We start from the raw sequence: 15,109 nt of genomic DNA, 5'->3' as shown, positions 1-15,109 counted from the left end.
AAGTTTTTGTGGAAATTTTATTTTTAAGAGAAAAAGGCATGTGTGTCCAACTGTGCTAAAAGTGTTCTTTCAAAGGGGTTATATAAGCAATTGCTTTGGGGGAGACACAATGTGCTTATAAATTAAGTGCCATATGAAGTAGTATAAATGGCAAGGGGAGTAGACAGTATTAAGGACTAGAAGAGACTGATCATTTCTGCGTGAGGGAATTGAGAAATACTTCATGGAATGGATATCAACATCAAATGCGCTAAGATTGAAAAATCTGAAAGACCACAGTTACATGAATGAGGGCTGGAACTAAATCGTCATTGTGTTAATTGAAAGGTATGACAAGCCTTGCACATAATTAGTAGTAAATAAATATTTGTAGAATATGACCACATGATGGATTTTTACCTGAAGCAGAACTTCTATAATGAGAGTAATAGGAGATTTTGTTAGGCAAGTAAAGACAAAAATGGTAGAAAGCTGGAGTTACTTGTTACGATGCCTTTATTTATTCTTCGGACAATGCTTTTTTGGGTCTGTACTATGTGCTGGGATTGGTGGAAGGCACTGAAGTAAGGCAGACATGTTCCGACCATCAAAGAGCTTAGAGTACAACTGGGTTTAAGTAGGGGAATTTTGTATTTTTTTGGAAGGGAAGCTTTGTTGTTTAATTATTCAATGCATATAATTGAGCCACTACTGCATAAATGGCATCAGTCATATGAAGGCCATGCTCGTAGAGATAGCACAGAACACAAGCATGTGTGATTTTGAAGTTAAGAGTGTTCTCGTAAGCACACATACTTAATTCAGGCTACTGATAGGTTGGGTTTAAGAGGTGACTCCTTGGGTGTTTATTAGGAGATAGATGAGAGGCATGTGGCCTGCATCAGGTGAATGCTTTTCCTAAAACCAGGGGGTTGCCTCTTTATGGGAGAGGGTGGGGTGTCGCTTGTGACATCATCCCAGTTTTATGATTTCAAATGTGATGAGTATAAAGTCCATTGGATTCTATTAAAATTTCTAAAACGGTAAATTATGCATAAGATGCTAGGTTGCTTAAGGCTTTTGTCTTCAAGTTTTAGTACAAAGCACGTGCTATTTTACTTGTTATTTGAAGCCTTTATCTACTAAACATTCTTTATATAGAAATGCCTTTGATGATAAATACAGATACCAACCAACAGCATATAAAGTATAAGCTTGTAGCCAACTTGGTAATAAGAGTAGTGGCCCCCCAGAAAATATCCAGGCCCTAAGTCCTGGAACCTGCGAACATGTTACCTTAACATGGCAAAAGAAAATTAAGGTTGCAGATGCAAATAATGTTGCCAATCAGCTGATCTTAAAATAGGGAGATTATTTTGGATAATCTGAGTAGGCCCAATGTATTCACAACAGTGCTTAAAAGTGGAAGAGGGAGACAGAAGGATCAGAGAGATGTGAAGTGAGAAAGATGACCAGCTATTGCTGGCTTTGAAGCCAAAGAATGGGGGTAACTTCTAGAAGCTGTAAAGGCAGGAAAATGGATTCTCCCCTAGAGCCTTTAGCTCAATGAGATCAGTATCCGTTCTGACCAATGGAACTATAAAAAATAACTTTGTATTGTTTTAAGCCCCTGACTTTGTGGTCATTTATTATGTCAACAAATAGAAAATTAATACATCAACATTTAATAGTGGTAAGAAACATTTACAGCTTATTGTTAGAAAATGCTTGAAACAAATTACTGTATATTAGTGACAACAAGGAGTTGGAGAATAAAATGTCAAAATTATTAGAATTTAATACCATAGTTTAAAATCATGATTTGTTTAGAGTGTGAGTGTAACTTTAATAAAAGCCTTAGATACTATAGTTGTTTTGTTTTTGAATCCTTGCAGATGAAGCAACAACAATTTGAGTCAAACCATACTGCAGTTTAGTGGCATCATTAAAGGACTTTAAAAGGGGATATATGTATTTTTAAATATAATAACAGCATTAAAAATATCCTGGTACCCAGATTAATTGGACATTAACAGTGTAATAAAATACCTCAAATCTGAGGAATAACATTTTATATGTCATGATCTTGCCGAAAAGATTTCCCCAGTACTTCATACTTTCTTAAAGTTCCCAAAATTCAAAATGAAGTGTGTGTACCTGTCTGGGGATGGGGGATGTGCTTTAACAAAACAAGAATCATTTTTTTGAGGTTGAAAATTACACCATAATGAAATTTCCCAGGAAAGGTTTTGGTGTTGAGGCCAGGTTTCTCACATAAGGGATTGAATACATGACTATATGTTTCTGCAATTTAGAATGAACCATGTGCAAAATGTATTTTGACTCTTAAATGTGCAGTTATTAATTTCTTAAGAATTTTAAAGAGCTTCTCATGAAGATTGTCAGTGAAGAGCTAGCAGCTGATTATCCTTTCTGAAATGTTACTTACGTTTGAAAAGCTTTATTTTACCTTTGTCTTCCAGCCACCAGTCTCTCCCAAGAGAACTTTGAATCTAGATATTACAGAAAGTTCCAGGAATATCAAATACCAAATACTTGGTACTTTAATAACATGGAGTGCCTCCACATTTTGGCTTAACTTACGAAGTGTGTTTCCCAAAGCTTAAATTTTTCAAAGTTAGCTGGTAAGCTGCGCTGTGGCTATTGTATACAGTACAATAGACTGTCATATTTGGAAGAGACATTAATTTCTCCCACTTCCAGGTTGATACTCTCCTTAAGATCAGAAATCTTGGCTCAGTTCATAATATTTCTAGATTGAGATTCAGTACATCTAAAGGTAAATCACACTACATGCTATTTGCATTATCTCTTTTAATTTTAATTTCCTTATCTCTAATTGGACCCTTCATTGTTCTTCCTTCTTTGCGGTTGTGTGGCTCAAATGACATAATATATTAGAAACACATGTGAAATAATCTAAGGTGTGGATGCCCAGTATTCCCCCCCCCTCCTCAAAAAGAGTCAATGACTACATGAGGGTGAAATTTATTTTCAAAATTATGTTACTGTATTACACTGATGGAGATTCACATTCTGAGTAGTCAGGCAACAAAGAAGCCAATTTAACTCAGCATTTCCTACGCTTAGTAGACTGTGATGCCCTTTTGTCACAGAACATTGAATACATGTCACTAACATTGTTTGGAGAATGCCTGCACAAAGAAATTTATACATGAGGAGACTGAGGCCTCAGGCTTATGGCTTGGACATAGGGAGGAAGGTACCTCACCTTTACACTCAGTCAAATTTCCTTTATTTTCTTCTTTACATTTCGCAGGTGGAAAACTATAGAGGTTTAGTAAGTTTTTTATGAGATTAGGGATTTTAGAAATAATTCCTAGTATCTTTAATTGTATAACTTTATTATTATTTTTTTCAAGAAAGGGAGAGAGAAGGGTGGGGAGGGGCAGAGGGAGAGAATCTTTTAAGTAGACTCTCCACTGAGCGTGGAGCCCAACACAGTGATCTCACAACCCTGAGATGATGACCTACCTGAGCTGAAATCGAGAGTCGGGCACTTAACTGACTGAACCACCCAGGCGCCCCTCATTGCATCTGTTTAAAATTTATTGTTGTTACTATTAGTATCATCATCATTATATCCCATTTGATCCTAACTTACCTGTTTTCAAACTGTTTGTGATGACTCTAGTAGAAATTGTGTGTGCTATTTGGTTTATGACTGCATACTAATAATTTTACAGAACCATGTCTGCGTCTAAAAGCGTAATGTGATAGTTTTGTGGAAAACTTAGATAAGGTTCAAAAGCTCTACTCATTTCACACAATTATATATATTGTGTGTTAATTTAATTCTGTGACACCTATTGAATAAATTGTATGTAAAGTTTAGTATATGCGACTATAAATCAGCCACATGAATCAGCTTCCCCTTGATTACAAACATTACCGTAATTATGTTTCCCGAGGACCATCAGTTCTATTTAAACAATAGATGGCTGCAAGTTGAAGGCCTGATTTTATGTGATTACAGTGCTTAGCCTTCATGCTTTATCTCTTTAATTGCCATGGCCTGTCCCTGAGGTAGTATTTATTCTAGCTTCATAGGTAAGGAATCTGAATGACTGTATATTCTCCTGTCTCCTCTGTTCCTTAAGAGAGTCATTGTTCTTCTAGTTACCTGAATGCCTCTAGGAATCACTTCTAATTATTCCTCTATGCCCTACAGTCAATAACTAAGTGCTCTGAATTCTCTTTCTGGCATTTCCCACTTCTTTTTTTTTTTATTCTACTGTGACCACTGTAATTCAGGTGTTGCTGACTTCTGGAGAGCTGCTGGGATGGTTTTATAGGTGGTCCCTCCAGTAATGTCTTTTCCGAAAACTGTCCTACATCCCATAGCTACAGTGTCTGACCACATCTCTAGATTCCATTGCTCATACCCTTGTTACTGTGTTGTGCTGCTATTAAGAGACAATGATGGTAGATACATTAGTGCTTTGCACATGACTGTGGAAACCAGAGCTAGTCCGTCATTCCCCTATCAGAGAGAAATAGACTTTATTAATATTACTTCAACCAGAATTAGATGTTCATCATTCAACAATTTCTTTTGGAGGTAAGTGGCAGTTGCACATCTAGTGACCTTATTTGTACTTTTCTCTCTCCAGTTAGGAACTTATTAGATATTTAACATCCTACTTAACCTCTGGCTTAAATGGATCTCATGCATATCCATAGGTTTCTGTGCTACACTTTTCTGGCTTTGGACCTTGGATTTTTACTGACTTGCGTCTCAAAATTGTTGCATAGAGAAGTTATTTTTTTAAAATAATATTTATTATGTTAGTCACCATACAGTACATCCCTAGTTTTTGATGTAAAGTTCCATGATTCATTACTTGCGTATAACACCCAGTGCTCCATGCAATGAAGTTTTTAATTCTTTGGGTGTCTTACAATAAAATCTTTCCTGAATAATGGAAAGTTTTACCCTCTAAATACCCAGAAGCATGTATTTCAAATCACTTTCACCTTCAAATACTTTACTCCCAGAGAGGAAACATATACATATGAGTTGTTGTTGTTTTTTTTTTTTTTTTGCTCCTGTGGCTTTATTTCTAAGATGGGGATGATGGTTATGGTTCTGACTGTCATGATGTGGACTTTGTATACTCCTTGCCATATGGCAGTGCTGTTCTCAGTGCTTTGTATTCAACAACTTGGCCAATTACAAGATAAAGAATATCTTATATTTTTCCCAACCTCACTTTTTAACCATGAACCGTAAATAGAGTATAAAACTGACAAGCCTGCCTGGTTACAAATATTTACTATAATTTTTTTTCTTGATCTGTTTCAAGCACTTGTTATTCATTTTTAAATCATCTGGGTGAAATCTTATAATTTTTATTAGAGGAAGAAGAAACTAAGTTATAGGTGAACTAGGGTTGAGATTGATTACTCCTTGCTCTGGTGATTTTATAATACATTAATGTGCTAAAATCTAGAAGTACTTAAAACCTCATTAGAATTTTGAATTATACATTATTCTCAAGAAGAGATTTATTACAGACCTATACTTGTAATGTAGATGGTGCGTTTTGAGTAGACTAGGAATGTAGCCAAAGAAATTTAAAATATTGGCATATGAATGTAAATGTGGAAAACTCTTAATACAAACTAGTTTTTTGTTTTTGTTTTTTAGGAAATGGGTACTATTTTGAAACAATTGTTTTTCCATGACTAGCTCAAAATCAATAGTTTTATTAGCATTTATATTTGAATTACCAGAATCTCAGTGTGTAGTCTTTCTCGTACTCTACATAATCTCTTTTATACAATATAGAACTTAATTCTTGAAATTAGAAACCTTTTCACATTGAGTGTGGTCCTGTATTTAAATTAAGATAAGTACGTGAATATATTGTACTCAGTGAAAGATACAAGCTTGTCTAAAATTATTCATTCAAACACTTTGCTGGTATTTTCTTATGAAGCAATTTGAAATGTAGTTAAATAGTCTTTCTAGCACTCTGGTAATTATTAGCCTTGAAAAGACAAGAATTATAGTGAATGGTAGAATATATGGTGCCTTTTTGGTATGCCCTTTATTTATTTATTTATTTTTTTAATTAATGATCTTTTATTATATTATGTTGGTCACCATACAGTATATCCCCGGTTTCCGATGTAAAGCTCGATGATTCATTAGTTGCGTATAACACCCAGTGCACCATGCAATACGTGCCCTCCTTACTACCCATCACCGGTCTATCCCATTCCCCCACCCCCCTCCCCTCTGAGGCCCTCAGTTTGTTTCTCATAGTCCATAGTCTCTCATGTTTCATTCCCCCTTCTGATTACCCCCCCTTTCTTTATCCCTTTCTTCCCCTACCGATCTTCCTAGTTCTTATGTTCCATAGATGAGAGAAATCATATGATAGTTGTCTTTCTCTGCTTGACTTATTTCACTTAGCATTATCTCCTCCAGTGCCGTCCATGTTGCAGCAAATGTTGAGAATTCGTTCTTTCTGATAGCTGAGTAATATTCCATTGTATATATGGACCACAACTTCTTAATCCAGTCATCTGTTGAAGGGCATCTCGGCTCCTTCCATGATTTAGCTATTGTGGACATTGCTGCTATGAACATTGGGGTGCATATGGCCCTTCTCTTTACTACGTCTGTATCTTTGGGGTAAACACCCAGTAGTGCAATGGCCGGATCATAGGGTAGCTCAATTTTTAACTTTTTAAGGGACCTCCACACTGTTTTCCAGAGTGGCTGTACCAACTTGCATTCCCACCAACAATGTAGGAGGGATCCCCTTTCTCCACATCCTCTCCAACAATTGTTGTTTCTTGCCTTGTCTATTTTTGCCATTCTAACTGGCGTAAGGTGGTATCTCAGTGTGGTTTTGATTTGAATTTTCCTGATGGCTAATGATTTTGAACATTTTTTCATGTGTCTGTTAGCCATTTGTATGTCTTCATTGGAAAAGTGTCTGTTCATATCTTCTGCCCATTTTTTGATTTGTTTATTTGTTTCTCGTGTATTGAGCTTGGTATGCCCTTTAAAATGAAATATTTTAATATTCATATTCACATAGCTTATTTAAATCTCTCACGATTAATATTTTAGATTTGTTAGTCTTTGTAAGAAAGTAAATCAAAAGTTCTGTACAGCTTTTAGCTCATTTAGGGTCTTTTTTCTTAACTAATTTACATAGAAAAGAAAAATACAGAAAAGTGGGTTCTTGGTATTTTGCATGAATTCAGACATCAAGTGTTGATAAAATATTTAAATTGTATTAAAGCATATGTGTCAAAATAATTTTTATAAATTATTACAAAATTTTTCTTATAAAAGGTGAAAGACGATACAGGGGCTTTGTGGGTGGGTGCTGATCTCTACTATTGTAGCTACAGACAAACTGTAAATGAACGGTTAGCCATATTCCATGTCACATTTCAAAGACAAGAAGTAACGTTGATTTGTTCTGAGGGCCATAGTTTGCTGACCCCGGTATAAGATCACAACTGACACGGAAGGAGGAAGGTGCAGGAAATAGAATGCTAATTGGACACTTAGGAAGGATCAACCAAACAAGGTTCTTAATCTCAGGTCCACTGACCAGTTTTAGGCATTAACATGCAGCATGTTGTACCTGGGTTTTTTTTTTTTTTCTTTTTCTTTTCAACTAACATCTTCCCCCCCCCCCGCCCCCCATTTCAAATGTAGAGTTCAATAATTAATCAGTTGCTTATAACACTCAGTGCTCATCATATCACATTCCCGCCTTAATGCCCATCACCCAGTTACCCCATCCCCCCCCCACCTCCCCTCCAACAACCTTCAGTTTGTTTTCCTAGAGTTGAGAGTCTCTCATGTTTGTCTCCCTCTCTGATGACTTCCCATTCAGTTTTCCCTCCCTTCCCCTATGGTCCACTGCACTGTTGCTTATATTCCACTGGTTTCTTTTTCTTGTGAAATATGTCATGTCTGTTTTCACTGCCTGAGGCATACACTGCTTGAGGATTTTGCTCCCCAAATGTTAAAAACCATTCTGTTTGTTAAAAATGGCAGACATTTTAAATAATTGTGTCCTGGATTATTGAAACAGATATATAGGAGATACTGAGAAATGTTCAAACCTCATCAAAGTTTTCCATGAATTAGAAAGGCTGTTCCTACAAGATTGAGATAAAAAGGATTATAAAAGATCATGGTTTTGAAACTGTGCTCTAGAGAAAAATCTGACAGGTTGGTCAGGGGCTTCTGTGGATGATGAGGGAATCAGAAAAGAAAGTGTCACTGCTGCTCCTGATTCTTCAACTGAGGCAATTCAACTTTAGAGTTCATTTCAAGTCTCTGCCTATTAATTTATATAATTATATTATATAATATATCATATTATATAATAATAAAAGAAATAAGATAATACTTCTTAAAAACTACTGTAAAATAGTAAATAAATAATATAAATACAGTACATATATTTTCTTTTTTTTTTTTTTGTCCTAGCCTGTACAGTATTTCCTTGGGTACACTTTATTATGGGCAATAATTCTGCTTGACCTTTTAAAAACAAGGTATTTAATAATGTCAAAATAATATTAATCTTAAATTTAATTAGGTCTGTGGGAAATATGGCTGACCAGACTATGAGTCTGAACCATGGCACCTCTTCGTGTTTTGTTGCAGGTTTTTTGCTCTGGAAAAACAATGCAACTATTGATGGTTAGTCTTGGAATTCCAATGTGGAAAGTTCTGCCAAGTGTCTAAGTTGGGATTATTTAAGTAATGTTATAAACTCTTAAGCCGTATAGCAGATTTCAGTCTGGGTAACACAAGAGATGCATTTTACATTCCTTCCTTCCTTTATTGGTGAATTTTTCTTAAGTGCCTAGTATACGCTAAGCACCAGGGGTCTGAAGGCAAGTATAGTTTCATTGCAAGAGAAAAAAAAGCATTTGATTGCTGTATCACATATCTATTTTGAATTATTTTAGTATTAATACTATTCATTTGGAAAAAACTCATGATATAGAGTAATTTATAAGTGTTAACTTCTTAAAATGTTATATTTGATCAGGACTTTTTTGGATCTCCTATTTAAACCTTTTTTTTTTTTTTAAGATTTTATTTATTTATTTGACAGAGATAGAGACAGCCAGCGAGAGAGGGAACACAAGCAGGGGGAGTGGGAGAGGAAGAAGCAGGCTCACAGCAGAGGAGCCTGATGTGGGGCTCGATCCCATAACGCTGGGATCACGCCCTGAGCCGAAGGCAGACGCTTAACCGCTGTGCCACCCAGGCGCCCCTGGATCTCCTATTTAAACCTTAAAAAATTCTAGCGCGGATAGGTTAGGCTTAGGGGTGGACATGTCAGGTTTTGTTGTTTCTTTTTTGCAGATGAAAAAGAAAATGAGACTGGAAAACCTTAATGAGATACCCAAGGGCACACTGTTCTTACATCACAGATCTACTAGACTGCCCATTTCCTCCTCCTCCTATTCTTGACTACATTCCACTCTTACCTTCTTCAATTCCTAGCCTTGTGGCTTTCTCATATAAAGTGAGCTACTGATAAGGCTAGAATAGATCCTTTAAAATGTTCAGTAAATATTTTAACTAATGATTCTTTCTACCATTCATCAAACTACAACATAATTTTAAAGAAGAATATGTATTTTTAAATGTTTTCATAATATGGAGACAATTTTAGAACTAGAAAGTACATTAGGCTCATCAAGTTCCTTTATTCCTTGTGTTTATGTTTTGATGCTCCTGTAGGATTAGTTATAATAAGCTCACACACCTCGTTGATGTAAGATAAAACATGAAACACAGGTTAATACAGGTAAATGCAGACTTATGGTGTAATTTGGATACCCTGTGATGATCTCTTAAAAGCTCTTGAAAGATTCGAAAGATTCTAAAACATACTTGGTTAATAGTTTTTACAGGTAGTTCAAATTTATTTTTCTGTTTCTCAGGCTCTGCAGTTTAACATTTTCCCCTCACCCCAAGATACATACAGTATCTTTGTCAGTTCTACCCTTGCATAGCAAATCCTTTTCTTGATAAATTATAGTTAAGCTGTAAATGATTTTTTTATCTGAAAGATTATTGTAGGTAGTAAGTAAACAGCAGACATTCTCTAGAAATGATGATCTTGTTTTCACATAAATATGTTCAGTTAGAGAAATATACCAGAGATATATGAATAGTTGACATAGTTTATGTTCTATTAACCTTGCTTATTTTCACAGCGTGTTGGTTTTATTGTCTTAATATTTACATTATCTATTTTTGGTCACTTCAAAAATGACTAAAGCTTATGCCGTAAAATACTTTTCCTACATGGTATTTTCCTGAAGTTTTAATAAAACATTACTAGTTTAATCAACACTCAGTGCTCATATTTTGTGCAGAATTATAATTGCAAGCATGCACTGTACGATTCATCATGGGTTGTTTGTATATTGCAAACAGTATTGTAATGAAAAAGCAAAGGTCATAATAGCTATCTCTAAGTCTGGCTCAGAATTATTCATTAAGTTTATTCTCATTATTTTTGTGTACAAAATGCTTATTTAAAAAAAAAAAACACCTAAGCAGTGGGTATTCTAATGAAAAACTGAGTATAGTGTCAGTGAAAGTTGAAGGGAAAATTCAAATTCTCTTTGGAATAAAATGATTGAAAATTAAATTTAAATAATATGTAGTGTTTGGTTTTTTCCCCCCGCATCAGACAGGTAATGTGCCACGTTCATAACAAGGTTTGAGGGAGGCACATATCACACAGTGGTGTGAAACCCAAATCATCACGCTTTATGCTAATAAAGGGAGATTTTGGGTAGCTGTCTCTAAACTTCAATCGTCCTTTGGGAATTTAATTTTGAATACCATATGTCTTCAGTATTGTTATCATTAAAAAATAAAAAGTTAATACAGGAACCCATACATTTCATAAAACAATTTTTAAGATACAGAAGTATAATAAAGAGCAAAAGTCCCTTTTTGTGCACCTATTCCCCTCCCTTCCCATGCTTAATCACATCAAAAAGTTAAAGTATAGATCACTAGAGTTGAATATCTCTGTTCTCCTTTCTGAAGTAGTATCTTAATCTTGTTTTCTATAATATAATGCTTTTGTAATCTTGTTTTCCATAATACAGTGCTTCAAGAAATTATCTTACAGATTTCAAATGGTACAAATTATAGATCTCAGAGCTCTCAGATAGAGGGAATACTTTTAAAGATCTTAATGTAGACATAATCTTAAAATAAGATATGTACATACATATATGAAGATATAGGTAATGTGTAGATATATATGGGGTGTGTGTGTGTGTGTTTGTGTAGCAGATACACGGAAAATCACTTCACAGAGATTTCATGGAAGAAAGTAGGTATCCATTGTTTACTGGGATAGAATGAGAGGAGGGTAGTGGAAAGATAAATCTGATACGTGTGTGTGTATGTATATATGTGTATATATGTATAATATAAACATGTATAATACTATATATTTTTGACTCTATACATTAATCATAAAACTTTATATTATATGCAATGTTAATAAAATGTTATTTATAATGTATTAAATATATATGTTATTTAGAATATGTTATTTATACTATATGTTATTTATAATATATAAATATATTATATATATGTTATTATATGTATAAAATCTTCACATTACCCTCCTCTCATTCTACTCCAATAAACAATGGATACCTACTTTGTTTCATGAAATCTTCTCCATGTAGTGCTGATGTTTCATGCATTTGATGCAGTAGAGACACCATGGGAAAAAAAAAAAATTGTCTCCAACACTATGAGTCCCTTAAGAATAAAGACCATTTGTTGCTTAGTAATTGTTAGCATTAATTTGTAACTGCTTCAAGTTCTACATATTTGAAGTCAGTCTAGTTGGTAATTGGGAACTTCTTGAACTTCAGAAAGGGTGGAGCTTAAAATCATAGAAAAATATTTTTGAAACGCAGATGGAACTGGATTTAATACACAGGACACTCGGTTATTCTGTAAACTTGGATGAGATACTTAATTTTTTTATTTTCCTCATCTGTAGAGATAAAAGAAAATTCATATCATATGGTTATTAAGTGTATTTAATGAGTTAATTTAAAACATTTGGTAAAAGACATGTAAGAAACCTTGGTTCAGATCTATATTTAAATATCTTGAAATGATTCCTGTGCTTTAATATCAATTACCAATTTATAGTAAAATATTTAATACTTAAATTTTATACACATGTGGTCAAGGTGAAGTAAGAATTTCATTTGCCGTTTAATCTACTCTTCCATAGTAATTGACCTCAAGTATTACACAGTTGCATTTTTTATCTAAGAAGGTAAAATTGAAAAGCCATTGAGAAGTAGGCCCAAAACTGTGAGAATTTGGGACACAAAAAAGGAGCCAACAGAAAAGAAAGCAGTGTGCCTCTCAACTTTTGTTCTGGAAGGAAGATAGGGATACTTACATCTGCCAAGGACATGGAAGGGAAAACGGTACATAAATACATTATAAAGGGCACTGTAAGAGTTTGCATGCCTCAGAGATAAACAGATAATCATTACCATATACAAGTTAAAAATAGTATGGAAATAGTTTTTCATGGAAGATTAACAACTGAAGCCAGAAATGTTTGTGGTTGCTCATATGGAAATTGCTTTGTTAGATGAATGTACTGACTGGGCAAGAAGTAGTCAGTAATTTGTGTGAGCTGTTACCCTCCAAGTTCAAAATCCTGTACAGAGTGGCTCTGATTTCAGATAAAGTTGAATATGTTGGTAGAATTATCATTTCTCTTTTGCCTTTTGAATCATTTATGAACAGGATTTTTTTTTTCTTTAGTAGAAAAGAATAACCTTCCCTCTAGCCTTGTTTATTATCAGAGTGTAATGTTCATGTGTGCTTGCTTAAGTGTTCATAACAAGCTTGTAGATACCAGAAGGAGCTGAAGAATTATTTCTGGTGGTCTTTGAATGTGTAATTGCTACCAGCTGAGGAAGCAAAGTTCCAAATCAGTTTAAGGAACTTTCACAAATAACACTTAACATAATTAAAAGGCATAAAGCTCAATATATAGTTTATATAATAGAGTCTTACCTAACCACATACTAGTCAAAGAACAGTCAAACAGAGGTCTTCACAGAGCTATATATTAACCTTTTGTGTGACACTGTGTTTCTTAAATTTATTAAAACCTTCTGGCTGTGCACTTGAAATCATGCCTGTTTAAAACATCCATGTATGAATTTTCTATTTTGCTGTGAGCATTTCCAGGAGCATCTAACAATAATGATAAAAAGGTGATCATCAAAAGGCAGAAAATCCTCACCTTTGCTTAAGTACATTGGAATAAAGTGGTTTTGAGATCTTGGCCAAGGACACTTAGTGTTATTTCTTTACTTTCCAAAGAGTGTGTTCAACTTTTAGGGAAATAAAATTTAAAAAATTCACAGTCCAGGACGGATGTATTAGTAAGTAATCATCCTACAAAATTGTTACTTTTCAGAAAAGTTGAATATAGTATTCACTTAAATGTGGAACTTCTTATGATACCTTTGTTTTGTGGTTAGATTTAACTTTGTGGAACTTTTACGGACCATTTCTAATATTTTGACAAAGGGTAAATTTGTGTTGTGGCTAAAATTCAATCATAATTTACAAAAGCATGTTTCAAAATGTCAGGATTGCCCATATTCTTCCCATATACATTTCTGTATCATTTAATCCTATGTTCATTTTTGCATATCTGTTAAAACTTGAGAAAGTGTTCTGGAAGATATTATTATGCACAGACAGGTTTCATATGAAGAAATCCACTCATGGTGTTTTTCCACACCTCCCTCACCTCATTAAAACATGTGCTTTCTTGTCTGCTTTCCCTTTTGTGAGTAGTATTTTCCCATTTGTAGATTGGAAACTGGAATCATTGATTAATTCTGAATATGCTTTCCTTGCCATGTATGTAAGACCTGTATACATCGTGTGCTCATCATTTTAGGCAGGGTCTCCCTTTATCTTTCCATCTACAAATACCTTATATCTACAAATAAGTACTCTCCCCACCTTTAATACAATGATTCTCAACCAGAGGCAAATTTGCCTCCAGGAGACATGTAGCAACAATATCTGGAGATATTTTGAGTTGTCATGACTGAGGGTGAGGTGATATGGGCATATGAGTAGAGGTTATGGACGATGAAAAAGTTGCAGGAAGCTCAGGACGGCCTCCAGTGAGCCTTCCTCAGCCCGCAGTGAAAACCATGCTAAGCTTGAAAACCCCTGCTCTCATTTCTTTTTAATCATTTCTCCTCCAGATGATTCTTTTCAAAATACTGCTTTTGCTGCATAAATCACCTGATGAGGCATCTTTAGGGATATGATCTTGAGTATATGATCTAACTTCTGTACCGTGGTTTCAAACTTGGTCAAGTCATACATTCCCACCCTGCTGCTGTGGGGTCTTCTGTGGCCTTTATAAGTCAGGCTGTCGTCTTCACAGTCGCCATGCTCTGGCATGTATTTTGGGCCCCCATATCTTCACAGCATCTCCCCCACCCCACTCCTATTCAGTGGTGCCAGAGAATTTGCCCTGTATTTCTGAACTTCCAGCTGAGTCCTGGAAGATAGAGTTGACCATTGTAAGAAATCGTTCCAATGAATTTATGCCATTATCTGTATACTACTTATTAACAATTTATTTTTTCATTTCTGTGATCATCTTTGTTTTAAAAAATCCTATCAATGAAATCCATTTTGCAATAATAATATGGAGTGGATTCCCTTTTGAAACCAGAAGTCTTACATACTCGAAGAGCAGAATGAAAACTTCAGCCTCCTTGCCCTCCTGCTAGATTCCTGAGCAGCCTTTGAGGCATTATCAGGGACTATGAAGATGTTCACCCTTGTATTATTTTTTACTTTTTGGTATATGTTTCACCATAAAAATCTTTAGAGACTATAAATCTTTTTATGACAGGACCTACCTGTTAATACATCACTGTGTATCTCATGCTTCCCTATATAGCCCTGTATATATACACAATAGATAGTCACTGTGTGAACAGAGTGAAATGGCCAAGTCATCAAAAGTAG

The 15,109-nt window shown here is 34.8% G+C and overlaps 1 protein-coding gene and 1 non-coding gene across 6 annotated transcripts in view; one reads left to right on the top strand and one right to left on the bottom strand.

The window, feature by feature from the left end:
* The window catches only part of CRPPA (CDP-L-ribitol pyrophosphorylase A), a 305,622-nt gene that overhangs the window by 251,068 nt on the left and 39,445 nt on the right, over window positions 1–15,109 (top strand). The window lies entirely within an intron of this gene.
* LOC113267274 (small nucleolar RNA U13) lies at window positions 10,719–10,824 on the bottom strand. The gene has a single exon (XR_003320684.1). It is a non-coding gene; the product is annotated as a small nucleolar RNA U13 (small nucleolar RNA).

This window comes from Ursus arctos, unplaced genomic scaffold (genome assembly GCF_023065955.2).
Source record: "Ursus arctos isolate Adak ecotype North America unplaced genomic scaffold, UrsArc2.0 scaffold_3, whole genome shotgun sequence".
Taxonomy (NCBI): domain Eukaryota; kingdom Metazoa; phylum Chordata; class Mammalia; order Carnivora; family Ursidae; genus Ursus; species Ursus arctos.
Note: the sequence above shows the minus strand (reverse complement) of the source record. Positions and strands in the feature narration are given on the sequence as shown.